We start from the raw sequence: 5,943 nt of genomic DNA on the forward strand, positions 1-5,943 counted from the left end.
CGCGAACGTTCCCTGTTCGCGCGGCAAAGCCTGGAGGAGGCACGGCCCCGCAGCGTGTTCGAGCGCCCGGTCTACGGGACACCCTGCTTACTTCGAGGGCAACAAGCGCAACGCAAGGCTGCGATCTCGCGCACTTTGCGCACGGCTGGAGAAGCTTTGCTGGCCGGCTTTCGCTCCTCGTGTTTACCGTGCGTTAAAGTTGCGCGTCCGTGGCTCTCGCAGCTCTTGCGCGCCCGGTCGCAGAGAGGAGTACGCAACCTCGACCGCACTTTCCCTGCAGGCTTCCTTCCGACTCGAAGTCCTGCGGCGGTCTCAACGAGGTGCCACATCCTCAATGCAGTCGGTCGCCCCCGTTTCGGTTGGGCTCTGGCACGACGGTCGCCACCGTCTCGCCCTTGAGTGGCCGCTGTTGGCGCTCGCTGTGAGGTGTTCAGCGTGCTGTCCGTGTTGCCGACGCGGTCAAAACGAGTCGACGGCTCACGTTCCCTTGTGCGCCGAAGGCTCTCTTGATATGTGATCCGACCCTCAGACAGACGAAGCCAAGGGAAGACCCAAGGCCGCAATGTGCGTTCAAAGAATCAGTGCTCAGTGTGTCCTGCAATTCACACCAAGTCTCGCAGCTGGCTGCGTTCTTCATCGACCCGAGAACCGAGTGATCCACCGCTTAGAGTCGTGAAAAAGTGTTTGTTCAATTCCGTACAGTCAAAACCAAACGTTTCTGGCACTCGGCCAAACAGTGGCCAAGAAGGGCGCTTTTCAGCGCACGCTTGGACTCCAAAACTCTGCCGCGCCTTTTTCGGCTGCCGCAAATCGAGCAAACGGTGTGTTTCGGACGGCGTTTCGCTTCCGCTACTTGCGAGTGCTTTCGTGGTCCACCCCTCTATAAATACTCGGGAGGCGTCGAAGCCGGTTCTCCAAGCCGGACCCGTAGGTATCGTTGTGTGCTCGCTCTCATTGGCCCGCCTAACCAGAAAATGCCTGCGGTACACCCATTTGGATAAGAGTGCACGCAGATGCGGGCCTCGACGGCTACACATTTCCTCGGGCGGCCGCCTCCCGGCCTCCGTGGAGCGCGGGATGCACGGTCCCATCGACAAGCCTCTCCCGTTTTTACCGTGGCGTCGCGGTTCACCACGGCGGGCGGGTCGGTCTCCTCCGCATAAAAAGGGGGACCCCCGCTTTTTGTTCCACGAAATCGCACAAGCTTTTTTCGCATCCACGGTTTGCCACCGCACACCAAAATGCCGATCCGGCTGCTTACTTTAGCCAACAGGTGGAGCCAGGCGCGCCGTACTTGCGCGGCACTTCCCACGTCCACCGAAGTCGGTGCCAAGGACCACTTTCGGCGCCGGAGCCGCGTACGAGCCTACTCGAGGCGGAAGAACGAAGCCAGCAAGGGCCTGGCCGCAAGTGCGTTCAATTGTCGGGACGTCCAAGTCCCTCGTTCTTCCGTGCTTCCTCTTTCGGCAAGTCGTTGCGGCACCTTCCCAAAGCGCGCAGACCCGCTAATCGCGACGAGCGCGACGTGGCCGTGCCGCCTTTCCCTCGGCAGCAAGCAAAACGCCTGGCAACGTCGACGCTCCCCTAACCGCGATCTCGCACCGTGTTTCGTGTGGCGAATTCAAAAGCCGGCCGGCGCTGCTGCAACCATTACGGTCGGTACGCATACGCCGCGGAGGGCGGGACGGTCATCGGAGCGTGCGGTTCCTCCATCGAGTACTGCGCACCTCGGCCGTCGCATCGCCGTGCCATGACCGGCCGCGCGTCAACGCGAACCGGTGCCAGCGAGATCCCTCGCCTGCAAGAACCGACCGGCAGCCTCCGTCACCCGAGGACGCGGAGGCGCTTGCCGCGGACGGCGGGACGGTATGCACTGGTGCACAGCGGACCCGTCACATCGCCAGTTCCTTGACCGACCGCCGACGCTTGTGCCGTTCCTCTCGTACTTGGCAGTCGCCGCGCGATTGTCGGGTCTCGTTCTTGCACGCTCGAACGGTCGGGAGGGCACTCGGCTGGCGTTTCGGGAACGCGCAGCCTCGCCTTCTACCGACGTAACCACGACTCGCCGTTCGCGCTCCGCCGCTCCTGTTTACAGTACTAGGCGGTCCCGCAGCGGTCGGGTCGCGCATTTCGAGCGCTTCGAGCCACGGTGCAGTGGCGGGTCGAAAGCCGACCTATGAGTGCGTTGCGCCGTTTGTACCCGCGTCCGCCACCTGGCCGACCGTCCAAGGTCGCGGTGTTGGCGTCCGCTGGGCGCAACAATTTGTCACGGGGTGCCGCTCCACATTCAGGCAGCCCCGTGGGGAAAAGCCGACCCCGCGTCCAAACGGGGTCAGCGGCAGAAAGTGTCGGGCGCAGACGCAGCCGAGGCGCTCACCCTTCACAATCCGTTAATGATCCTTCCGCAGGTTCACCTACGGAAACCTTGTTACGACTTTTACTTCCTCTAAATGATCAAGTTTGGTCATCTTTCCAACAGACCGGCGCAACCGAAAGGCCGCGCCGGACATCGGTCCGAAGACCTCACTAAATCATTCAATCGGTAGTAGCGACGGGCGGTGTGTACAAAGGGCAGGGACGTAATCAACGCGAGCTTATGACTCGCGCTTACTGGGAATTCCTCGTTCAAGGGGAACAATTGCAAGCCCCTATCCCAATCACGAAAGAAGTTCCACGGGTTACCCAGTCTTTTCAGACAGGGATAAAGACACGCTGCTTCCTTCAGTGTAGCGCGCGTGCGGCCCCGGACATCTAAGGGCATCACAGACCTGTTATTGCTCTGTTTCGTGCGGCTAGGAGCCGCTTGTCCCTCTAAGAAGGTTGTAAGGTGCTGGGAACCCCGCACCTATTTAATAGGCTAGAGTCTCGTTCGTTATCGGAATTAACCAGACAAATCGCTCCACCAACTAAGAACGGCCATGCACCACCATCCACCGAATCAAGAAAGAGCTCTCAATCTGTCAATCCTCCCAGTGTCCGGGCCGGGTAAGTTTTCCCGTGTTGAGTCAAATTAAGCCGCAGGCTCCACTCCTGGTGGTGCCCTTCCGTCAATTCCTTTAAGTTTCAGCTTTGCAACCATACTTCCCCCGGAACCCAAATACTTTGGTTTCCCGGAAGCTGCCCGCCGAGTCATTTGAGTAACTCAGGCGGATCGCTGGTTGGCATCGTTTATGGTCAGAACTAGGGCGGTATCTGATCGCCTTCGAACCTCTGACTTTCGTTCTTGATCAATGAAAACATTCTTGGCAAATGCTTTCGCAGTAGTTCGTCTTGCGACGGTCCAAGAATTTCACCTCTAGCGCCGCAATACGAATGCCCCCGTCCGTCCCTCTTAATCATTACCTCGTATTCCAAAAACCAACAGAACAGAAACGAGGTCTTGTTCTATTATTCCATGCAAGTTTATTCAGGCGACTCGCCTGCGTTGAGCACTCTAATTTTTTCAAAGTAAAAGCACCGGCCATCTCGAGGCACACAATGAAGTGCACCAAGAAAGAACCGGCATGATGTTCAGTCCGAGCCGTCGCATCGGGTAGATGCACTACTCGTCTGGAACTGAGATCCAACTACGAGCTTTTTAACCGCAGCAGCTTTAGTATACGCTATTGGAGCTGGAATTACCGCGGCTGCTGGCACCAGACTTGCCCTCCAATTGATCCTCGTTAAAGGATTTAGAGTGTACTCATTTCAATTACGGGGCCTCAAAAGAGTCCCGTATTGTTATTTTTCGTCACTACCTCCCCGTGCCGGGAGTGGGTAATTTGCGCGCCTGCTGCCTTCCTTGGATGTGGTAGCCGTTTCTCAGGCTCCCTCTCCGGAATCGAACCCTGATTCTCCGTTACCCGTAACAACCATGGTAAGCAAGTAACCTACCATCGAAAGTTGATAAGGCAGACACTTGAAAGAAACGTCGCCGGCTCGTGGCCATGCGATCAGCACAAAGTTATCCAGAGTCACCACACAATACGGGCCGAAACCCGATCGATCTTGGTCTAATAAAAGCACCCGTTACCCAAAGGGCTCCAGGCTCACTGCATGTATTAGCTCTAGAATTGCCACAGTTATCCAAGTAGGAAGAAACGATCTAAGGAACCATAACTGATTTAATGAGCCATTCGCGGTTTCGCCTTATTTCGGCATGTACTTAGACATGCATGGCTTAATCTTTGAGACAAGCATATGATTACTGGCAGGATCAACCAGGTAATCGTTCGACTGCGCGTCCGTCCTCGCCTTCGGCGGGCCGGACGCAGTCTGTGTGCGGCGGAGGCCACCTTCAGGCGCCCCAACACGCTTATTTTGCACTCCGAGATGACGGCGTTCGAGCTCGCTACGGCACAACCTTCCCGAAAGACGAGTGGGAGCCGTGCGGCAAGAAGCACGTTCATGCTCGCTCTTTTTCGTTGCATCGACTCGGTCGCGCCGTGCGGGTTGCCCAAGCCCGCTGCACTGTCGGTGGACCGGCCGGAACTAGCAACGGAGCCGAGACCGCAAAGCCGCCAGACGACGGGTCACGCCCGCGTCTTCGGCGCTTTCGCATCTGAATCGCCCGAGGACGACACGGAACACACCTCGATATCGTGGTAAAACGGCACCGTCCGACAACCAGCCCCTAACGCATCAAGCGGATGAGGCTGCAGACGACTGCCGTGGATTCCCCTGGAGCAGACCCGAGGACACGCTTGACGAGGCCGAAGCCCGCCGCATATCAGACACCCGGTCGCTTTCGCGTACGCCGCTCACGAGAACCCCCACATAATAGCAGCGATAAGTACCCAGACCTCCTTGGGCACTAATACGAGCGTACTCGAGAAAATTTCACCGCGGGTGTGCCCCGAAACGTGTGGCACGTTGAGCGTGCCACAAGTCTACGTCGCTCTCAAACCCGCCGAGGTCGTAGAATTTGCGACCCTACTCACGAAATTGCCACCGAGGATACGGCCGCAAACGTACCGCACCTTGGGTAGGCCACGAGTTTGTGCAACACTACGCTGACGGCACAGCACCGAGGTCGTGCGCGCACGCACGGGAAAATTCCGCCGCGGTTTCTGCCGAAAACGTGAGGCACCACGACTCTCCGCAAGTTCGCGTCGACTGCGAAAGACCGAAGTCGTGAACGACGTGTCCGCTACTCGCCGCCGACACGCTGGACACCAAACGTACAACGAATCGACGGCGTCGTAGAGGCCCACGACGCGGTTTTCCTTAACGACGTCTCGGCGTGGCACCGACAGGTTAGAACGGCCGACCAACGTTCCCTGTCCGCCGTTCGGCTCAGTCGAAGGGCTCGGCGACTTCGGCAACGCTGCGAAGCCGCACGGTGACGCACGCCATGTCCCCATTTTTTTTTTCTTTCTGCGTCTGCCGGGGTGCCCCTATAATAGCAGCGATAAGCACCCAGACCGCCGTGGGTCGCTCGCCCCGGCTGACGTGGTTTTTCGTACTCCTGCGGCGGTCGCCGTCAAGCACGTCCAAATACGCTACTTTCGTGGGCGCATTCACGCTCTTTCGCTTCGCCGGAGTGCCAGCACTCACTCTGCCAAAAACGGCGAACATCCGAGCGGCGGTTCCCACTTTTGCGTCGGCGTCGCAAACCCCGCCCCGGCAGACGAGGTTTGCCGTACTCGTGCGACGGTGGCCGGCGGGCACGTCGAAAGACGCCGATATCGTGCGCGAATTGGCGCACCTTGGCTTCACAGGAGTGCCGCCACTGACTCCTCCAAAAACGGCGAAGATCCGAGCGGCGCTTCCCACTTTCGCATCGGCGTCCCGAACTCCGCCCCGGCTGACGCGGTTTACCGTACTCGTGCGACGGTCGCCGGCGAGCACGTGGAAAGACGCCGATATCGTGCCCGAATCGGCTCCGTTCGGCTTCGCCGGAGTGCCAGCACTGGCTCGGCGAAAGACGACGAACATCCGAGCGACGGTTCTCACTATTGCGTA

At 58.7% G+C, this 5,943-nt stretch overlaps 2 non-coding genes across 2 annotated transcripts; both read right to left on the minus strand.

Moving 5' to 3' along the window:
• Positions 1 to 519: 519 nt before the first annotated feature.
• Positions 520 to 672, minus strand: LOC142790780 (5.8S ribosomal RNA). Its single transcript, XR_012889759.1, has one exon. It is a non-coding gene; the product is annotated as a 5.8S ribosomal RNA (ribosomal RNA).
• A 1,719-nt stretch (positions 673 to 2,391) lies between these two features.
• LOC142790810 (small subunit ribosomal RNA) lies at positions 2,392 to 4,206 on the minus strand. The gene has a single exon (XR_012889789.1). It is a non-coding gene; the product is annotated as a small subunit ribosomal RNA (ribosomal RNA).
• Between the last annotated feature and the right edge of the window lie 1,737 nt (positions 4,207 to 5,943).

This window comes from Rhipicephalus microplus, unplaced genomic scaffold (genome assembly GCF_043290135.1).
Source record: "Rhipicephalus microplus isolate Deutch F79 unplaced genomic scaffold, USDA_Rmic scaffold_124, whole genome shotgun sequence".
In the NCBI taxonomy this organism is placed as follows: Eukaryota; Metazoa; Arthropoda; class Arachnida; order Ixodida; family Ixodidae; genus Rhipicephalus; species Rhipicephalus microplus.